Below are 20,496 nucleotides of genomic sequence, written 5' to 3'. Positions count from 1 at the left end.
GAGGCGGGTGGATCACGAGGTTGAGAGATCAAGACCATCCTGGTCAACATGGTGAAACCCCGTCTCTACTAAAAATACAAAAAATTAGCTGGGCATGGTGGCATGTGCCTGTAATCCCAGCTACTCAGGAGGCTGAGGCAGGAGAATTGCCTGAACCCAGGAGGCAGAGGTTGCGGTGAGCTGAGATCGCGCCATTGCACTCCAGCCTGGGTAACAAGAGCGAAACTCCGTCTCAAAAAAAAAAAAAAAAAAAAAAAAAAATGCCGGGCGCAGTGGCTCAAGCCTGTAATCCCAGCACTTTGGGAGGCCGAGGCGGGTGGATCACGAGGTCGAGAGATCGAGACCAACCTGGTCAACATGGTGAAACCCCGTCTCTACTAAAAATACAAAAAATTAGCTGGGCATGGTGGCGTGTGCCTGTAATCCCAGCTACTCAGGAGGCTGAGGCAGGAGAATTGCCTGAACCCAGGAGGCGGAGGTTGCGCTGAGCCGAGATCGCGCCATTGCACTCCAGCCTGGGTAACGAGAGCGAAACTCCGTCTCAAAAAAAAAAAAAAAAAAAAAAAAAAAAAAAAAGAGAGAGAGAGAAAAAAAAAAAAATTGGCCTCACCCCAGTCCCATTACAGTCTGCGGAGCGGCTGTCTGTTCCGGCTCCAGGCCGGGCTGCGGCAGATCTCGTTATTTCTGCCTCGGTCTCTGCGTCTGTGGGTACCGATGCGTGGGTAGGCCATTCTCTCTCTTGCGTTCCATGTCTGTGTGGCCTGGGTACTGTGGGCTGTGGAGTGGCCCTGCCAGACCCTCTTTAGCACAGCCCCCGGGGACCCCTTACTCACTTCTGGGACCGGAAGGCGACCTGTAGTTCTGGGAGCCGCCGCAAGGGGGCAGAGGCAGCCATAGGTTGAGGCGCTGGCCGATGGGGCTACCTTGGGATGCGACCAAGAAACCCAGCAGCCCTGGGAGGAACCGCGCTCCCGGCGCCCCCGATGCAGGTTTGAATCCGAGCTCCTCCATTGCTAGGCTAAGGCTCTTAATCTGGCCACCCGTAAAATGGGTTACTGTAAGGATTAAATAATGTGAATATAAGGTACCTCGTTTGTGAATCTATTTTTCCCCAGACTGGTTGGGAAACTGTGCGCAGAGGCCGGGGCCATTTAATAAGCCACACAATTTAAGGAATTTTTTTTTTTTTTTTTTTTTTTTTTTTGAGACGGAGTTTCGCTCTTGTTACCCAGGCTGGAGTGCCATGGCGCGATCTCGGCTCACCGCAACCTCGGCCTCCTGGGTTCAGGCAATTCTCCTGCCTCAGCCTCCTGAATAGCTGGGATTACAGTCGTGCACCACCATGCCCAGCTAATTTTTTTGTATTTTTAGTAGAGACGGGGTTTCACCATGTTGACCAGGATGGTCTCGATCTCTTGACCTCGTGATCCACCCGCCTCGGCCTCCCAAAGTGCTGGGATTACAGGCTTGAGCCACCGCGCCCGGCCTAATTTAAGGAATTTTTATTTCTCTAGTGCCTAGTACTGAGAGTGGTGAGTGAGGGAATGACAGGATTAGAAAATGAAATAGGGCTGGGCATGGTGGCTCAAGCCTGTAATCCCAGCACTTTGGGAGGCCGAGGTGGGTGGATCACGAGGTTGAGAGATCGAGATCATCCTGGTCAACATGGTGAAACCCCGTCTCTACTAAAAATACAAAGAATTAGCTGGACATGGTGGCACGTGCCTGTAATCCCAGCTACTCAGGAGGCTGAGGCAGGAGAATTGCCTGAGCCCAGGAGGCGGAGGTTGCGGTGAGCCGAGATTGTACCATTGCACTCCAGCCTGGGTAACGAGAGCGACACTCCGTCTCAAAAAAAAAAAAAAAAAAAGTAAAAAAAAAAAAAAAGAAAATGAAATAGAAGGAAAAGGAGGAGGGGGAGTGGAAGAGGAGGGGGAAGAGGAAAAAGAATATGAAAAAATGCACCTGAAAAAAAAAATCTAGGGCCAGACATGGTGGCTCACACCTGTAATTCCAGCACTTCTGGGTGCTGAAGTGGAACTGTTACTTGAAGCTAAGAGACCAAGACCAGCCTGTGCAACACAGCGAAATCCTGTTTTTACAGTACATAAATTAAAAAATAAGTCAGGCGCCGGGCGCGGTGGCTCAAGCCTGTAATCCCAGCACTTTGGGAGGCCGAGGCGGGTGGATCACGAGGTCAAGAGATCGAGACCAGCCTGGTCAACATGGTGAAACCCCGTCTCTACTAAAAATACAAAAAATTAGCTGGGCATGGTGGCGTGTGCCTGTAATCCCAGCTACTCAGGAGGCTGAGGCAGGAGAATTGCCTGAACCCAGGAGGCGGAGGTTGCGGTGAGCCGAGATCGTGCCATTGCACTCCAGCCTGGGTTAACAAGAGCGAAACTCCATCTCAAAAAAAAAAAAAAAAAAGTCAGGCATGGTGGCGAGTTCCTATGGTCTCAACTACTTGGGAGGCTGAGGTGGGAGGATCACTTGAGCCCAGGAGTTTGAGGCTGCAGTCGGCAGTGATCACACCACTGCACTCCAGCCTGGGTGACAGAGCAAGACCCTGTCTCAACAACCAACCAACCTACTTACCTATAATCCTACCCTTCATAATAACCACATTGGGTTTTTGGGTTTTCATACATGGATTTGTGGTCTTTTTCTCACAACAAACTCATACATCCAAATATAAATTCATGAATATTTGCCCACAAACTCAAAGGTGCAAGAAATGTCACATTACTTCATTAAATTTTTTAAAAATTTAAAGTACTTGTTTTATAAACACACTCAACAGTAAAAAATCCAAGCCACTTAGAAAGTATACTGAAAAAAAACAATAAATCTCCCACTATCTGTGGGATTTTATATTTCATGAATATTATCATAGAATTCTCTCCACACAGCCTCAGTCTACCTTTATAGGATGAATGAGCGATGTACAGGTAAGTTTTTTGGTTTTTTTTTGAGATAGGGTCTGGCTCACTGCAACCTCTGCCTCCTGGGTTCCAGTGATTCTCCTGCCTCAGCCTCCTGAGTAGCTGGGACTACAGGTGTGTGCCACCACGCCTGTCTAATTTTTAAAATTTTTTTAGTAGAGACGGAGTTTCACCATATTGGCTAATTTTTGTATTTTTAGTAAAGATGGAGTTTCACACCATGTTGAACAGGATGATCTTGATCCCCTGACCTCCACCACCTCAGCCTCCCAAAGTACTGGGATTATGGGCGTGCGCCACTGCACTTGGCCTATTTTTTTTTTAAGGTTTTTTTTTTTTTTTTTTTTTTTTTTTGAGTAGGTGTTTCACTCTTGTCAGCCAGGCTGGAGTGCAATGGCGCAATCTTGGCTCACTGCAACCTCTGCCTCCTGGGTTCAAGTGATTCTCCTGCCTCAGTCTTCCAGTTATATGGAATTACAGGCACCTGCCACCATGCCCGGCTAATTTTTTGTATTTTTAGTAGAGACGGGTTTCGTCATGTTGGCCAGGCTGGTCTCGAACTCCTGACCTCAGGTGATCCACCTGCCTTGGCCACCCAAAGTGCTGGGATTATGGGCATGAGCCACTGCACCCAGCCCTAAAAGCAGTTTGTATAGAGATGGGTTCCCCCTCTGTTGCTCAGGCTGCTCTCAAACTCCTGATCTCAAGTGACTGCCTGCCTCAGCTGCCCAAGTAGCAGGGATTACAGACACTAGCCACTGCCCCCGGCTCTATTTAGAAACATCTTAGTTCCAAGTTTTGGCAATTATGGATAAAGCTGCTATAAACATATGTGTGCAGGTTTCTGTGGGGACGTACGTTTTCTATTCATTTGGGTAGACACCAAGAGCTGCACTCCAGCCTGGGCAACAGGAGCAAACCCGTCTGAAAAAAAACACACACACACAGAAATTAGGCTGGGCATGGTGGCTTGTGCCTATAATCCCAGTACTTTGGGAGGCCAAGGCAGGCAAATGCCTCGAGGTCAGGAGTTCAAGACCAGCCTGGCCAACGTGGCAAAAACCCGTCTCAAATAAAAATACAAAAATTAAGCTGGGCACAGTGGCTCACACCTGTAATCCTAGCTCTTTGGGAGGCTGAGGCAGGCAGATCACCTGAGGTCAGGAGTTCGAGACCAGCCTGACCAATAGGGTGAAACCTCATCTTAAAAAAAAAAAAAAAACAAAAAAAAACACCACCACAAAAATTAGCCAGGCGTGGTCACGTGTGGCTATAATCCCAGTTACTCAGGAGGCTGAGGCACAAGAATCACTTGAACCCAGGAGACTGAGATTGCAGTGAGTCCAGATCAAGATGCTACACTCCAACCTGGGTGACAAAGTGAGACTCCATCAAAAAAAAAAAAAAAGAAAAGAAAAGGCAAACTCGGAAATTATTCTCTCACAGTTCTGGAAGTTCAAAGTCAGGAATCAATCTGTTGACAGGGTCATTTGAAGCCTCGAATGGAGGATTCCTTCTTGAGTCCTCCAGCATCTGGAGGCTACTCGCCATCCTGGTATTATGAAAACACTAGGGGTTTGGTCCAGGGCCTGCTGCTCACTTCACAGAAAGGCAATCACTGAGACAATGGTTATTGCCAAGGAAGAAGGCTTTACTCAGGTGCTGTGGCTGAGAAAAAGGAAGGGATTTATCCCAGGAATGCAAGGGGGTGGCTCAACATAAGAAAATCAATTAATGTCAAATACCACATTAGCAGAACAAAGGGAAAAGAACGATTATTCCAGCTGACACAGGAAAAGCATCTAAGAAATTCTAACATTTTGTGATTGAAACACACATAAAACTATGAAAAGTAGGGAATTGCCTCAACATTAGAAAAGGTATTTGTGAAAAACCCACAGTTATCATCATACTTAGTGGTGAAAGGCTAAAAGTTTTCGCTCTAAGATCAGGAACAAGACACAGAGGTTCACTTTTACCACTGCTACTCAAGCAATTCTCCTGCCCCAGCCTCCAGAGTAGCTGGGACCTAGCGCAAACTGCCACGCCCAGATAATTTTTATATCTTTAGTAGAGACAGGGTTTCACCATGTTGATCAGGCTGGTCTTGAACTCCCGACCTCAGGTGATCCGCCCACCTTGGCCTCCAAAGTGTTTGGATTACAGGCATGAGCCACCGCGCCCCGCCATGGTGGTCTTGATCATCTGACCTCGCGATCCATCCGCCTTGGCCTCCCAAAGTGCTGGGATTACTACGCCCAGCCTAGTCAACATTTTACTAGAAGCTGTAGCCAGAGCGTTTAGGTAAGGAAAAGCAATAGTAGGCACCAAATTGGGAAAGAAGAAATAAAACTATCCCTATAAATACAGAAAATCCCAAAGAATATACCCACAAAAATTACTAGAGCTAATCAGCAAATTCAGCAGAGTTTCAGGACACAAGATCAACCCACAAAAACCAGTTCTGTGTGTGTGCGTGTGTGTGTGTGTTTTGTTTTGCTGGGGAGTTTCTCTCTTGTTGCCCAGGCTGGAGCGCAATGGCACAATCTTCGCTCACCGTAACCTCTACCTCCTGGGTTCAAGTGATTCTCCCGCTTCAGCCTCTGGAGGAGCTGAGATTACAGCCACTGTGCCTGGTCTGCTTTTATACACTAGCAAGGGCCAATTCAAAAATGTAATTAAGAAAAGAGCTGGGCGTGGTGGCTCATGCCTGTAGTCTCACCACTTTGAGATGCCTAGGCAGGTGGATCCCTTGAGCTTAGGAGTTCAAGACCAGCCTGGGCAATGCGGTAAAACCCTCTCCCTACAAAAGATACAAAAATTAGCTGGGTGTGATGGCATGTGCCTGTAGTCCCAGCTATTCAGGAGGCTGACGTGGGAGAATCACCTGAGCCCTGGAGGTCAAGGCTGCAGTGAGCGGTCATGCATCATTGCACTCCAGCCTGAGAAAGAAGTGAAATTCTGTAACATGTTACAACATGAATGAACCTTGAAAACATAATTCTAAGTGAAATAAGCCAGATTCAAAAGGACAATATTGCATGTTTCCACTTATAGAAGTACCTACAAGAATCAAATTCATGGAGACAGAGAGTAGAATAGTGGTTAAAAGGGTCTGGGCAGAGGGAGGAAAAGGAATTTTGTTTTATGGGTATAGAGTTTCAGTTTGGGATGCTGAAAAAGTTCTGGAGATAAAAGTGACGGTTACGTACCATTGGTTACATGAATGTATTTAATGGCACTGAATAGTACATATGAAAAATGGTTAAAATGGTACATTTTATGTCGATTTTTTTTTTTTTTTTTTTTTTTTTTTGGGAGACAGAGTTTCGCTCGTTACCCAGGTTGGAGTGCAATGGCGCGATCTTGGCTCACCGCAACCTCCGCCTCCTGGGTTCAGGCAATTCTCCCGCCTCAGCCTCCTGAGTAGCTGGGATTACAGGCACGCACCACCATGCCCAGCTAATTTTTTGGTTTGTTTTTTTTTTTTTTTTTTTTTTTTTTTTTTTGAGACGGAGTTTTGCTCTTGTTACCCAGGCTGGAGTGCAATGGCGCGATCTCGGCTCACCGCAACCTCCGCCTCCTGGGCTCAGGCAATTCTCCTGCCTCAGCCTCCTGAGTAGCTGGGATTACAGGCACGCGCCACCATGCCCAGCTAGTTTTTTGTATTTTTAGTAGAGACGGGGTTTCACCATGTTGACCAGGATGGTCTCGATCTCTTGACCTCGTGATCCACCCGCCTCGGCCTCCCAAAGTGCTGGGATTACAGGCTTGAGCCACCGCGCCCGGCCTGTTTTATGTCGATTTTATACCATCCTCCCTTTAAAAAATGTTTTTAAGAGTCAAGATTTCACTCTGTCTCCCAGGCTGGGGTGCAATGGGGCGATCAAAGCTTACTACAGCTTCAAACTCAGCCAGCTTTCCTGGCTCAAGCGATTATCCAGTTTAGCTGGGACTACAGGCGGTGCCACCACGCCCAGCTCAGTTTTGCTTTTTTTCCCCACTTGGTAGAGACGAGATCGCACTATGTTGCCTAGCCTGGTCTCAAACTCACAGAACAAAGGATGCTCCTGCCCCGTCTTCCGCGTGGGATTACCGGATCACTGGCAGGCGCGCCGCACCGGGAGCAAACACGGCCTGCTGTCAAAATTCAGATTGTGATTGGCTGTCATTCACTATTATGCTAATTAGCCTGTTTTTCAACTTTTTAAATTAAAACCATTTTTAAAAATTATGTTTCCACCGAAAACGTTAACATATGTTGTTAGTGATAGTATTCGAAAAGATGTTGCTGACAATCGGTCTATTTATTTCCTAATGGAACCAGAACTAGCGAAAGTATCTCGCCATCAGTGAAAAGTGTGCGGGGAATGTAGGCCCAGCGGAGGCCGCAAGCTGACGGTAAGACTATACTTTCAGGGATCATTTCTATAGTTTGTTACTAGAGAAGTTTCTCTGAACGTGTAGAGCACCGGAAACCACGCGGAGGAGGTACAGCGTTTTCTCCTGAGCGTGAAGTTGGTTCTCGGCGTTGCTTTGTGCCGACTGCCGATTACCGTTGATGATCGTTCTTCTCCTTCTTTGTGGAGGGTGAGAGGGAGAAAACGCAGTCTGAGTGGTTTCCTTTATTAGTTTGTTTAATGGTAGATCGATGGTTTGCTTTAAAAAGAAGTGTATCTGTGTGGACGGCGAGTGTTTTACTTGTGTTTATTTTTCGGTGGTCTGTTAAATCGCTTTTTTTTTTTTTATGAGACGGAGTTTCACTCTTCTTACCCGGGCTGGAGTGCAATGGCACGATCTCGGCTCACCACAACCTCCGCCTCCTGGGTTCAGGCAATTCTCCTGCCTCAGCCTCCTCAGTAGCTGGGATTACAGGCACGCGCCACCACGCCCAGCTAATTTTTGTTTTTTTGTATTTTTAGTAGAGACGGGGTTTCACCATGTTGACCAGGATGGTCTCGATCTCTTGACCTTGTGATCCACCCGCCTCGGCCTCCCAAATTGCTGGGATTACAGGCATGAGCCACCGAACCTGGCCCTAAAAGTTGTTGGGTTTTTTGGTTTTGTTTTGTTTTGGTTTTCTTTTCTTTTCTTTTTTTTTTTTGAGACAGAGTCTCGCTCTGTCTCCTCCAGGTGCCAGGCTGGAGTGCAGTGGTGTAATCTCGGCTCACTGCAATCTCCGCCTCCTAGGTTCAAGCAATTCTCCTGCCTCAGCCTCCTGAATAGCTGGGGACCACAGGTGCGTGCCACCACGCCCAGCTAAATTTTGTATTTTTTAGTAGAGACGGGGTTTCACCATGTTGGCCAGGATGATCTCAATCTCTTGACCTCGTGATCTGCCTGCCTCAGCCTCCCAAAGTGCTGGGATTACAGGCGTGAGCCACAGCACCCAGCCCTAAAAGTATTGTTTATAGAAATGGGTTACCCCTCTGTTGCTCAGGCTGGTCTCAAACTCCTGATCTCAAGTGACTGCCTGTGTCAGCTGCACAAGTAGCAGGCATTTCAGGCACAAGCCACCATCCCTGGCTCTATTTAGGAATGTCTTAGTTCCAAGTTTCAGCAATTATGGATAAAGCTGCTATAAGTGGCCGGGCGCGGTGGCTCAAGCCTGTAATCCCAGCACTTTGGGAGGCCGAGGCGGGTGGATCACGAGGTTGAGAGATCAAGACCATCCTGGTCAACATGGTGAAACCCCGTCTCTACTAAAAATACAAAAAATTAGCTGGGCATGGTGGCACGTGCCTGTAATCCCAGCTACTGAGGAGGCTGAGGCAGGAGAATTGCCTGAACCCAGGAGGCGGAGGTTGCGGTGAGCCGAGATCGCACCATTGCACTCCAGCCTGGGTAACAAGAGCGAAACTCTGCTTAAAAAAAAAAAAAAAAAAAAAAAAAAAAAAAAGCTGCTATAAGCATATATGTGCAGGTTTTTGCGTGTACATACGTTTTCAACTCATTTGGGTAGACACCAAGAAGCATGAGTGCTGATCATATGGTGAGACTATGTTTAGTTTTAGAAGAAGCTGCTTGTCTTTGCTTGGGCTCCATAATAAAATACCACAGACTTTGTGGCTTGAATAACAGAAATTTATTTCTTATAGTTCTTAGTTGGGCAAGATAGCTCATACCTATAATCCCAGCACTTTGGGAGGCCCAGGCAGGAGGATTGCTTGAGTCTAGGAGTTCAAGATCAGCCTTGGCAAACATGGCAAAAACCCATCTCTACTAAAAATACAAAAAGTTAGCCAAGCATGGTGGTGGGCACCTATAGTCCAAACTACTCTGTAGGCTGAGGTGGGAGGATTGCTTGAGCCTGAGAGGTTGAGGCTGCAGCTACAGTAAGCCATGATGGTGCCACTGCATTCCAGCCTGGGTGACAAGGCCCGACCCTGTCTCAAAAAAAAAAAAAAAAAAGAAAGAAAGACATTTATTTCTCACAGTTCTGGAGGCTGAAAGTGCAAGACCATTCAAGGTGCGGGTGAGGGAGGTTTCATTCTGCTGCCCCTCTCTCGGCTTGTGGATGTGTGCTCACACCGTGGGGAGGGAGGGAGGGAAGGAGAGAAAGAAGGAGGGAGTCCAAGAGTTTGTTCTCAGGTCTCTTCTTTGAGACACGGTCTTGATCTGAGTGCTGTGGTGCAATCATGGCTCACTGCAGCCTCGACTTCACACACTCAAGTGATCCTCCCACTTTAGTCTCTTGAGTATCTGGGACAAAAGGCATGTGCCACCATGGCTGGCTAATTTTAAATTTTTCTGTAGACACGAAGTCTCACTATGTTGCCCAGGCTGGTCTCGAACTCCTGGGCTCAGGCAAGCCACCTGCCTCGGCCTCCCAAAGTGTGATTCCAGGCATGAGCCACAGCTCCCAGCCCTTTCTGGTGGCTTTTTTTTTTTTTTTTTTTTTTTTTTGAGACAGAGTTTTGCTCTTGTTACCCAGGCTGGAGTGCAATGGCCCTATCTCGGCTCACCGCAACCTCCGCCTCCTGGGTTCAAGCAATTCTTTTGCCTCAGCCTCCTGAGTAGCTGGGATTACAGGCACGTGCCACCATGCCCCGCTATTTTTTTTTTTTGTATTTTTGGTAGAGACGGGGTTTCACCATGTTGACCAGGATGGTCTCGATCTCTTGACCTTGTGATTCACCCGCCTCGACCTCCCAAAGTGCTGGGATTACAGACGTGAGCCACCTCGCCCGGCCCCTTTCTGGTTTTTTAAGAGACAGAGTCTTGCTCTGTCTCCCAGACTGGAGTACAGTGGCCCAATCATAGTTCACTCTAACCTTGAACTCTTGTGCACAAGAGATCTTTCTCCCTCAACCTTCCAAGTTCCAAGTAGTTGAGACTACAAGCATATGCCACCAAGCCTGGCTAATTTTATTTATTTATTAATTTATTATTATTATTATTATTTTTATAAGATGGGATTTCACCCTGATGGTCAGGCTGGTCTTGAACCTTGGGAGGGCCCTGCCATTCCCTTCCCTTCCACTGCACGGGGAGGGAGGGCTTTTTTCCACATCTTGAGCCCTGAGGAGGACCCCAGACCCTGGCCTGCCCCTAGCACGGGAAGCTTTCCTCTCTGTCCTGGCTCCTCCTGCTGTGCCCCTAAGGCCCTGACGTCTGCCCCTCCCTTCTAGGTCACTCTCGTAAGCCCCTGCACAGACTCAAATATCAGGCAGGAGAGCCCACCCTCTAGCTCTCAGCCTCAAGATGGGAACGGACTGGAAGGAAGGGGGACTGCGGTGCTGAGAACACAAATCTCAATCACGCTCAGTGAAGTGTGGCTTCAGGCCGAGTGACTATTCGATGTAGGGATTGTAGGAATGGGGGTGGAGTGGGGGGTACTTTTTGCAGGGGAGTCCAGGATTCTACATGAGCAACTCGGCAGGTGAGGGACCCATCAGGAGAGGAGGTGGAGGAAGCCGAGTAGGGGACATGGGAGGAGGATCAATGAAATGATGAGTTGTATGGGGGCCGTTGTACATCTGAAGAATGTCCAGGGGGTGGCGCCCAAGAGGCATTTGGTGCTCGGAGAAGAGGTCAAGGGTGGACTTGTGGGGTGGGAGAGGCTCTTGGGGCTGCAGGAGCGGTTCCTGAGCTGTGATCCCCACTGTCCCCCAACTTACATGCCCGGAAAAGCCAGGCTTGGGTAATAGTGGGATCTCCTGCTCACCCTCAAAGGACCAAACTGGGCAGAACTCAGGGCTTCCTTTTCAGGATCCAAAGTTAGGGACAGACGGGGGCCACCCTGGGGCCACTCTGGAGGGTCTCTTAGCCCTGGAAGGACCTGACTGACCATAATGAATGAGTCTTTTCACTCTAGGAACACCGAGGTGTTCCAGAGTACAACTTGGTAGGGCCAGGAGCCAGCAATGAGTCCACTCAATGGAGCTCAGGGACCAGCATGGGCAGGCAGCAGACAGGGGCCCAGGGTCATCAAGACAGCAGGCATGACTTCCTAGCTATCCTAGGGAGGGGAAGGGGCTCTCACTGTGGCTTCAACTTGCATTTCCCTAATGACAAATGCGGCTGAGCATCTTTCATGAGCTGGGAGCTGTCTGTAGACCTTATGTGGGGAAAAGTCTTTTAGCATCCTTTGCCATTTTTTTTTTTTTTTTTTTTTTTTTTTTTTTTTTTTGAGACATAGTCTTGCTCAGCTGCCCAGCTGGAGTGCAGTGGTGCAATCTCCACTCGCTGCAACCACTGTCTCCTGGGTTCAAGCAGTTCTCCCATCTCAGCCTCCTGAGTGGCTGGTATTACAGGCACTGGTCATCATGCCCAGCTAATTTTTGTATTTCAGTAGAGACTTGAACTCCTGACCTTAGGTGATCCGCCCACCTCAGCCTCCCAAAGTGCTAGGATTACAGGCGTGAGCCACCACGCCCGGCCCCTTTGCCCGTTTTTAAATAGGGTTGTTTGTGTTCTGCTATTGAATTCTATGAGTTCTTGTATATTCTGGATATGAGACTCTCACCAGATTTTTGATTTGCAAATATTTTCTTCTATTCTATAGGTTGTCTTTTCACTTTCTTTCCTTTTCTTTCTTTCTTTCTTTTTTTTTTTTGAATATAGTCTTGCTCTGTCACCAGTCTGGAGTGCAATGGCGTGATCTCAGTTAACTGCAAACTCTGCTTCCCGGGTTCAAGCAATTCTCCTGCCTCAGCCTCCCAAGTAGCTGGGATTACAGGCACACACCACCACACCCAGCTAAATTTTGCGTTTTCAGTAGAGACTGGGTTTCACCATGTTGGCCAGGATGATCTTGATCTCTTGACCTTGTGATCCACCCGCCTCGGCCTCCCAAAGTGTTGGGATTACAGGCATGAGCCACGGTGCCCAGCCTGCCTTTTCACTTTCTTGAAAGTGTCCTTTGATGAACAAAAGTTTTAATTTTGATAAAACACACTTATCTTTTTTTTTCTTACTTGTGTTTTGAGTATCATATCTAAGGTTCCATTGCCAAATACAAGACATGAAAATGTACCCGTTTCTTATTTTTATTTAATTATTATTATTTGTTTGTTTGTTGTTTCTGGTTTTTATTCTTTGAGAGGGGGTCTTGCTCTGTTGCCCAGCCTGGAGTGTAGTGGTGCAGTCTCGGTTCACTGCAGTCTTGACATCATGGACTCAAGTGATTCTCCTGCCTGGGCTTTCCAAAGTGCTGGGATTACAGGCATGAGCCGCCACACTCAGCCAATTTTTATTCTTTATCCATTCTAGATCCTTTGCAATTCCATATGAATTTTGAAATCAGCTGGCTAATCCTGTTGGTGAATGTTTTCTTTCAGTTACTCTATTTTTCTTCCTTTCTTCTTCCCTCCCTCCCTCCCTCCCTCCCTCCCTTTCTCCTCCCTCCCTCCCTCCCTCCCCTTTCTTTCTTTTCCTTCCTTCCTTCCTTTCTTTTTCTTTCTTTCTCTCTCTCTCTCTCTCTCCCTTCCTCCCTCCTTCCTTCCTTTTTTCCTTCCTTCCCTCCTTCCTTCCTTTCTTCCTTCCTTTCTTACATGAAGTTTCACTCTTGTTGCCCAAGCTGGAGTGCAATGGCACAATCTCGGCTCACTGCAACCTCCACCTCCAAGGTTCAAGTGATTCTTCTGCCTCAGCCTCCCAAGTAGCTGGGATTACAGGCGCCTGCCACCATGCCTGGCTAATTTTGTATTTTTAGTAGAGATGATATGGTTTCACCGTGTTGGTCAAGCTGGTCTTGAACTCCTGACCTCAGGTGATCCACCTGCCTCAGCCTCCCAAAGTGCTGGGATTACCGGGGTGAGCCACTGCGCCCGGCTATTTCAACTCCATAATTTACATTTGGTTCTTTTTTTATAATTTCAGTCTTTTTACTGGTATTCCGATGATGAAACACTGTCATCATGCATTCCTTTCTTTATTTAGTCACGGTTTCCTTTAGTTCTGTGAACATGTGTATAATGGCTACTGTAAAGACTTTTTCTTTTCTTTTTTTTTCTTTTTAAAACCACCATCAGGAGAATAAAGTCTTTTTCTAATGAATCCAACACGTGGTCTCTCACAGGCAGTTTCCTTCGCCTGGATTTCCCCTGACACGTGGGTCATGCTTTCCTGTTTGTTGCTGTTGTTTGTTTTTTGCATGCTTCATTTTTTTCATAGGAAGCTGGACATTTTAAATAATATATGTAGCAATTCTGCATATGAGTTTCCCCTGACCTGGGCTTGTTATTATTTTCTTGTTTATTTGTTTAGTGACTGGCTGAATTATTTTAGTGAAGTCTATTTCTTCCCTACAACGCTCCTCTTCTGCTGCTGTTCTCAGGGCGTGCCTGGGGTGTGCCTGCAGTCACCCTGGGGTGACAGTGGTTTTGGAAGGGCTTTCTTTCTTTTTCCCTGACCATACCCAGCTGTTAAGCTATGCAAATTTTCTCTTCTTTTTCTTTTCTTTTCTTTCTTTCTTTTTTTTTTTTTTTTGAGACAGTTTTGCTCTTGTTGCCCAGGCTGGAGTGCAATGGCATGATCTTAGCTCACTGTAACCTCCGCCTCTGGGGTTTAAGCAATTCTCCTGCCTCAGCCTCCTGAGTAGCTGGAATTACAGGCTTGTGCCACCGTGCCCAGCTGATTTTGCATTTTTAGAAGAGACGGGGTTTCTCCATGTTGTCCAGGCTGGTTTCCATGTTGGTCAGGTAGGATCGCCTCCGCCTCCTGAGTTCAAGCAATTCTCCCACCTCATCCTCCCGAGTAGCTGGGATTACAGGCGCTCACCACCATGCCCAGCTGATTTTTGTATTTTTTGTAGAGACAGGGTTTCACCATGTTGGCCAGGCTGGTCTCACACCACTCCACTCCAGTCCAGGTGACAACAACAAAACTCCGTCTCAAAAAAAAAAAAAAAAAAAAAATTCAGGGAGTTCCCTCAGGTGCTTCAGCCAATCTCTGATGATGAAAAAACTCCAGCCAGCCTTTCTGGAGTGTCCCAGGGTCTAGCAATTAGTCCAGCCTAATAATTACAGAACTCAGACTGCATTGAAACTGTGGTTTCCGTCCCATCTCAAGACTTAACACAGACATACCTGCGAAGTCCCTTTTGTCATATAAGAAAACATTCCAAGTTCTCGGGATCAGGACCTGGATGTCTTTGGGCCCATTACTCAGCTGGTCACAGGGGGTTAGGGTTTCAACACCGAGGCAGTGGTTGGGTCTGCCCTGGCTCGTGTGGCCAGTGGCCAGAGCTGGTTTTTCCTCCTGTGAGCAACTTTCAAGGGACCTGTTTAAACCAAAACCAAAATCCAAGCCTCTCAACCATCTGAATGGGTTTCTTCTCTCAGCAAGGGCATTCCAAAGTCAGCCTGAAAATGAGTTCAGGACATGATGGGAAGGGGGAGCTGGACATGCCTCATTGTAACCTCCTCACTCTTGGAATTACTGATACAGCAGACTCTTTACGTCTGATAAGAAACATTTACACTCTATTCTCTCTGAAGCCAGCTACCTGGAGGCTTCATCTGCACAATAAAACCTTGGTCTCCACAACTCCTTATTGATTGATTGATTGATTGATTGATTGATTTTTTTTTTGAGACGGAATTTCGCTCTTGTTACCCAGGCTGGAGTGCAATGGCGCGATCTCGGCTCACCGCAACCTCCGCCTCCTGGGTTCAGGCAATTCTCCTGCCTCAGCCTCCCGAGTAGCTGGGATTACAGGCACATGCCACCATGCCCAGCTAATTTTTGTATTTTTAGTAGAGGTGGGGTTTCACCATGTTGACCAGGATGGTCTCGATCTCTTGACTTTGTGATCCACCCGCCTCGGTCTCCCAAAGTGCTGGGATTATAGGTGTGAGCCACCGCGCCTGGCCTTGATTTATTTTTTTTTGAGACAGAGTTTTGCTCTTGTTGCCCAGGAGGCAGTGCAATGGCACAATCTCGGCTCACTGCAACCTCTGCCTCCTGGGTTCAAGTGATTCTCCTGCCTCAGCTGGGATCACACACATGCACCAGCATGCCCAGCTAATTTCTTTTTTTTTTTTTTTTTTGAGATGGAGTTTTCTTGTCACCTGGGCTGGAGTACAGTTGTGCGATATTGGCTCACTACAACTTCCGCCTCCCAGGGTCAAGTGATTCTCCTGCCTCGGCCTCCTAAGTAGCTGGAATTACAAGCACCCACCACCGGCTAACTTTTGTATTTTGTATCCCAAAGTGCTGGGATTACAGCATGAGCCACCATGCCTGGCTCAAGCCTCCAGCTGCTGATAGCTCCTCATTCCAGGCCCCAGCGTCTGCCTCCTTTGGGGTGCTGCAGTCCTCAAGGGTACTCTCGGTCAAGTCCCATTTGTGGGGTCATCTCTGGTCTTGCAGAATTGGGGCTGATTTATCCTCTAACAAAGCTTTGCTGCTCACCTCACTCCATTCCCTGAGCTCACCGTCCAGTAGACAGCCCAGGCTCCCCACTCTGGCCTGAGCCACGCTGTGTGTGAGTCCTCCGGGTTGAAGCCATGCGGTGAAGGAGTTGCAGGCATGGTTTGGCCCTCAGGCCTGTCTAGATTTGAACCCCAGCTCTGACATCTACCAACTGTTGGTCACTTACCTCTTTGTAAAGAACTTGGCCGAGAACAAATACTTTTTTTATTTTATTGCATTTTAGGTTTTGGGGTACATGTGAAGAACATGCAAGATTGTTGCCTAGGTACACACATGGCAGCGTGATTTGCTGCCTTCCTCCCCCTCACCCATATCTGGCATTTCTCCCCATGCTATCCCTCCCCAACTCCCCACCCCCCGCTGTCCCTCCCCTCTTTCCCCCCAACAGACCTCAGTGTGTGATGCTCCCCTCCCTGTGTCCATGTGTTCTCATTGTTCAACACCCACCTATAAGTGAGAATATGTGGTTAATTTTCTGTTCTTGTGTCAGTTTGCTGAGAATGATGGTTTCCAGGTTCATCCATGTCCCTACAAAGGACACGAACTCATCGTTTTTGATGGCTGCATAGTATTCCATGGTGTATGTGTGCCACATTTTCCCTGTCCAGTCTATCATCAATGGGCATTTGGGTTGGTTCCAGGTCTTTGCTATTGTAAACAGTGCTGCAATGAACATTCGTGTGCACGTGTCCTTATAGTAGAACGGTTTATAATCCTTTGGATATATACCCAGTAATGGAATTGCTGGGTCAAATGAAATTTCTATTTCTAGGTCCTTGAGGAATCGCCACACTGTCTTCCACAATGGTTGAACTAATTTACACTCCCACCAACAGTGTAAAAGTGTTCCTATTTCTCCACATCCTCTCCAGCATCTGTTGTCTCCAGATTTTTTTTTTTTTTTGAGACAGAGTTTCGCTCTTGTTACCCAGACTGGAGTGCAATGGCACGATCTCGGCTCACCGCAACCTCTGCCCCTGGGTTCAGGCAATTCTCCTGCCTCAGCCTCCTGAGTAGCTGGGATTACAGGCACGCGCCACCATGCCCAGCTAATTTTTTGTATTTTTAGTAGAGACGGGGTTTCACTATGTTGACCGGGATGGTCTCGATCTCTTGACCTCATGATCCACTCGCCTCAGCCTCCCAAAGTGTTGGGATTACAGGCTTGAGCCACTGCGCCCGGCTGTCTCCAGATTTTTTAATGATCGCCATTCTAACTGGCGTGAGATGGTATCTTAATGTAGTTTTGATTTGCATTTCTCTAATGACCCGTGATGATGAGCATTTTTTCATATGTTTGTTGGCCTCATGTGTGAGAATACTTCTAAAACACGTAAAAATAAACTAGCTGTCTGTCCCACCAGCCCCAGGGGACACACATTCAGCTTCATAAGGGGAAGTCCTCCTCCCCTCATGTGACTGGAAGCACCTCAGGGGGCAGATCCCCACCCCTCCACTGCATCATTCTGAGGCTTTGAAACCTCAGCTGCATCGGAGCCAGAAAGAGCTGCCTCATAACATCCTGTCGCCCTTGGGGTTGGGGGCAGCCAGAGGCAGGGGTCTCTGAGTATAGGGCAGCATGGAGGAGCCCTGGAATGAGGCTGAGTGAGGTCAGGGCCAGCTCCATCCTGCCTGGTTGGCTCAGGGACTCCAGAGAAGCGGGAGGCAGCTGTCAGCCTCCCTTCTTTCCCCTCAACTTTTTTTTTTAAAGAGACAGGATTTCACCGTGTTGCCCAGGCTGGTCTCAAACTCCTGATCTCAGGCAATCTGTCTGCCTTGGCCTCCCAAAGTGCTGGGATTACAGACAGGCATGAGCCACTGTGCCTGGCCTTTTTCTTTTTTTTTTTTCCCTGAGACAGAGTCTTACTTTGTCGTCCAGGCTGGAGTGCAATGGCGTGATCTCGGCTCACTACAACCTCCATCTCCCAGGTTCAAGCAATTCTCCTGCTTTAGCCTCCCGAGTAGCTGGGATTAGAGGTGCACACCATCATGCCCAGCTAATTTTTATTTTCAGTAGAGATGGGGTTTCACCATGTTGGCCAGGCTGGTCTTAAACTCCTGACCTCAAGTGATCCACCCACCTCGGCCTCCCAAAGTGCTAGGATTACAGAGGTGAGCCACTGTGCCCGGCCTCAACTTTATTTTCTAAACCTTTTGTTTCAAGATAACTGGAGGTTCACGTATATCTTCTCCACTCTTTTTTTTTTTTTTTTTTTTGAGACACAGTCTTGCTCTGTCATCCAGGCTGGAGTGCAGTGGTATGAGCCTGGCTCACTGCCACCTCTGCCTCCTGGATTCAAGCGCTCTCACATCTCAGCCCCCCAAGTAGCTGGTATTACAGGTGCCCACCACCAGCTAATTTTTTGTATTTTTAGTAGAGACAGGGTTTTAGCCATGTTGGCCAAGCTGGTCTCCAGCTCCTGACTTCAAGTGATCTGCCTGCCCCGGCCTCCCAGTGTGCTGGGATTACAGGCATGAGCCACCGTGCCCGGCCTCCGAAAGCGCCGGGGTGACGGGTGTGCAGCTGTCATCTCTCCTTTTTTCCCCTCGACTACAGGCATGAGCCACCACACCATCTTCTTGACTTTCCGTATAGAAAAAATTCAAACCTTCAGATATTCCCTTCACCTGCATTCAACAGTTCACGTTTGATTTTTTTTTTTTTTTTTTTTTTTGGAGACATGGTCTTATTCTGTTGCCCAGGCTGGAGTGCAGTGGTGCTATCTCAGCTCACTGTAGCCTCCACTTCCTGGGTTCAAGTGATCTCCCGTCTTAGCCTCCTGAGTAGCTGGGACTACAGGTGCACACCACCACACCTGGCTAATTTTTGGTTTTGTTTTTGGTAGAAATGGGGTTTTGCCCAGCACTTCACATTTGATTCATTCATAGTTCTTAATCTATTATTGATATCTACATAGAGACATGAACATGAATATAGAAATGTGAAGATGCTCTGTCCACTAGAAAACATATTTCTGGCCAGGCACGGTGGCTCATGCCTGTAATCCCAGCACTTTAGGAGGCCGAGGCAGGCGGATCACAAGGTCAGGAGATCGAGACCATCCTGGCCAACATGGTGAAACCCCATCTCTACTAAAAATACAAAAGTTAGCTGGACGTGGTGGCTGGTACCGGTAATCCCAACTACTAGAGAGACTGAAGCAGGGGAATCACTTGAACCCAGGAGGCAGAGGTTGCAGTGAGCAAGATCGTGCCACTGCACTCTAGCCTGGTAACAGAGCGAGACTTCGTCTCAAAAAAAAAAAAAAAAGAAAGAAAATATATTTCTAAGACCTCATGTTATATACATGTATTTAAACATACACACACATACCTACATACGTATAACATTTCTTCCCAGCTCCGTCTGCGAGAGGGGCTGGAAGCCACGGCACGGCAGTAGTAGTGAGCTCACCTCACACCCTGATCAATCCGAGTTCCAGAATCCCATCTGATGCTACAAATCCCATCCTCTCCCTCCTCGGAGAGATGACTGATTCCAGGGATGGAGCAGGAAACATTCCAGGTGAGTCTTGAACATAGCATTGGCCAGAAGGTCAGACCGTGTTCATAGAATGACATGGGAGTGTGGAATGGATGAGCAGCCAGCTTGAAGGAGACCCTTCCGGCCTATTTAGGGGCATTTTAGGGGCATTTTTAGCACCAAAATCAATGTGATAGTATTGGATTGCAATCCACTGGCTAAACTATGAAGCTGTGAGTCCATATTGATATAAACGAAGGAAGAAAAACTTCTTTACAGAAAAAAATGTGACTTCACACAGATTGACGCAATGTCCATGCAACAGCACAGGGCTTGCCCTGGTTTCCTTCCCCATCGGAGTCTCCCTTCTTCCCCAGGGCGAACCCTGGTTCCAAACGGTGGAGCTGTGCCCATTCACTTGTGCTGTATCCTTCAACAGTTGCAAAACAGTTTCAGAATTGCCACACGGACGCCACTGCCCATAACAAACCCACTACGGAAAGGTAGAGATTTATTATTTATTTATTTATTTATTTATTTATTTTTCTTTCTTTCTTAAGGAGTCTGCCTCTGTCATCCAGGCTGGAGAGCAATGACACAATCTTGGCTCACTGCAATCTCTGTCTCCTGGGTTCAAGCGATTCTCATGCCTCAGCCTCCTGAGTAGCTGGGATTACAGACACGCATCACCACGCCTGGCTAATTTTTTCTATTTTATTTATTTATTTATTTTAGAGACGAGGTCTCACTATGTTGCCGAGGCTGGAGTGCAGTGGCTATTCATAGGCACGATCCCACTACTGATCAGCATGGGAGTTTTGACCTGCTCCATTTCCAACCTGTGCTGGTTCACCCCTCCTTAGGCACCCTGGCGGCCCCCCACTCCTGGAAGGTCACCATATTGATGCTGAACTTAGTGTGGACACCCGATCGGCATAGCACACTACAGCCCAGAACTCCTGGGCTCAAGCGATCCTCCCACCTCAGCCTCCCAAGTAGCTGGGACTACGGGCACGTGCCACTGTGCCCAGCAGTTTTTTGTATTTTTAGTAGAGATGGGGCTTCACCATGTTGGCCAGGCTGGTCTTGAACTCCTGACTTCCAGTGATTCCCCCTGGCTCGGCCTCCCAAAGTGCTGGGATTATAGGTATGAACCATCGTACCCGGCCTACAATTCTTCTTGACCTT

General features: G+C 47.8%; 1 non-coding gene across 1 annotated transcript; it reads left to right on the top strand.

Moving 5' to 3' along the window:
• Positions 1 to 7,348: 7,348 nt before the first annotated feature.
• On the top strand, positions 7,349 to 7,565 carry LOC120367104 (small nucleolar RNA U3). The gene has a single exon (XR_005581587.1). It is a non-coding gene; the product is annotated as a small nucleolar RNA U3 (small nucleolar RNA).
• The last annotated feature ends 12,931 nt before the right edge of the window (positions 7,566 to 20,496 follow it).

The sequence above is a fragment of the Saimiri boliviensis genome, chromosome 17 (genome assembly GCF_048565385.1).
Source record: "Saimiri boliviensis isolate mSaiBol1 chromosome 17, mSaiBol1.pri, whole genome shotgun sequence".
Lineage (NCBI taxonomy): Eukaryota > Metazoa > Chordata > Mammalia > Primates > Cebidae > Saimiri > Saimiri boliviensis.
Note: the sequence above shows the minus strand (reverse complement) of the source record. Positions and strands in the feature narration are given on the sequence as shown.